Genomic DNA, 1,041 nt, shown 5'->3' on the forward strand with positions numbered 1-1,041 from the left:
AGGATCTGCAAGGAGGAATGGCAGAGGATACCCAAATCCAGATGTGAAAAACTTGTTGCATCTTTCCCAAAACGACTCATGGCTGTATTAGATCAAAAGGGTGCTTCTACTAAATACTGAGCAAAGGGTCTGAATACTTATGACCATGTGATATTTCAGTTTTTCTTTTTTAATAAATTTGCAAAAATTTCTACATTTCTGTTTTTTTCTGTCAAGATGGGGTGCTGAGTGTACATTACTGAGAAATAAAATGAACTTTTTTGATTTTTGGAAAATGGCTGCAATGAAACAAAGAGTGAAAAATTTAAAGGGGTCTGAATACTTTCCGTACCCACTGTAAGTAGTCTGTGGTTTCAGTAGTGTCTGTGCAGGATGATGGTTGCATGAATGTATGTGTGAAGGTGTTGTAGTATGCAAAACAAGATAAATACCACAAAGCAATAGTCCAACCAAAGAAAACCAAACTAAATGGAAAACCAGGGAGCCAGCCCGCAGGGAGGTCTGACCTGGCCTCCGCAGCAGCCTCTTTGCAGAATGAGAAGACAGTCCCAAATACTCTACAGGGCAATTAGCCCAGGTGCCCAGAGTTACTGCAATCAGCTCTTCCTCTATGAGAGAGAGAAAGGGGGGGAGAGAGAGAGAGAGACAGGCCACATCCACTCATGACCCCACAGGGTGTCACGATGATCTTTTTGGATGAAGTTTTATTAAAAGATCAAGGTATATTTGTGGATACTCTTGCTATGCTTTCACTGTGCATGAAATGTATCGAGAAAATTATGTATAAAATATTTTTTCTGTAGGAACAGGCTCAAATGCTGAATCCTTGGCAAGCCAGGTGCTATGTCATAATCAAACATTCCTATTTATCAAGCAGAATCAATGCTGAAACAATACCATGGTGATGCATTCCATATCTTCTTACAATAAATATGTCAGCTGCCCAGGCAATAGTTGTTTGCAGCCAAGTGACACAAAATTTAAGAGGGTATCTGTCTACACAATCTTACATTTGTTGTTTACAGAGAAAACAATTACAGC

This window comes from Micropterus dolomieu, linkage group LG20 (assembly GCF_021292245.1).
Source record: "Micropterus dolomieu isolate WLL.071019.BEF.003 ecotype Adirondacks linkage group LG20, ASM2129224v1, whole genome shotgun sequence".
NCBI lineage: Eukaryota > Metazoa > Chordata > Actinopteri > Centrarchiformes > Centrarchidae > Micropterus > Micropterus dolomieu.